This window comes from Chiloscyllium plagiosum, unplaced genomic scaffold (assembly GCF_004010195.1).
Source record: "Chiloscyllium plagiosum isolate BGI_BamShark_2017 unplaced genomic scaffold, ASM401019v2 scaf_2605, whole genome shotgun sequence".
Classification (NCBI taxonomy): domain Eukaryota; kingdom Metazoa; phylum Chordata; class Chondrichthyes; order Orectolobiformes; family Hemiscylliidae; genus Chiloscyllium; species Chiloscyllium plagiosum.
The window spans coordinates 17,656-17,884 of NW_025210225.1; positions in this window are offsets into that span (position 1 = coordinate 17,656).

Below are 229 nucleotides of genomic sequence, written 5' to 3' on the forward strand. Positions count from 1 at the left end.
CTATCTGTGTCACGCCCTCCAGCACCCTATACCCCTCCCTATCTCTGTCACCTCCTCCACCCCCTCCCTACCTCTGTCACCTCCTCCAGCCCCTACACCCCCTCCCTATCCCTGTAACCCCCTTCAGCCCCTACACCCCTCCCTATCTCTGTAACCCCCTCCCTATCTCTGTAACCCCCTCCAGCCCCTACAAACGCTCATCATTTCTTTACTCCTCCTTTCTGCATGT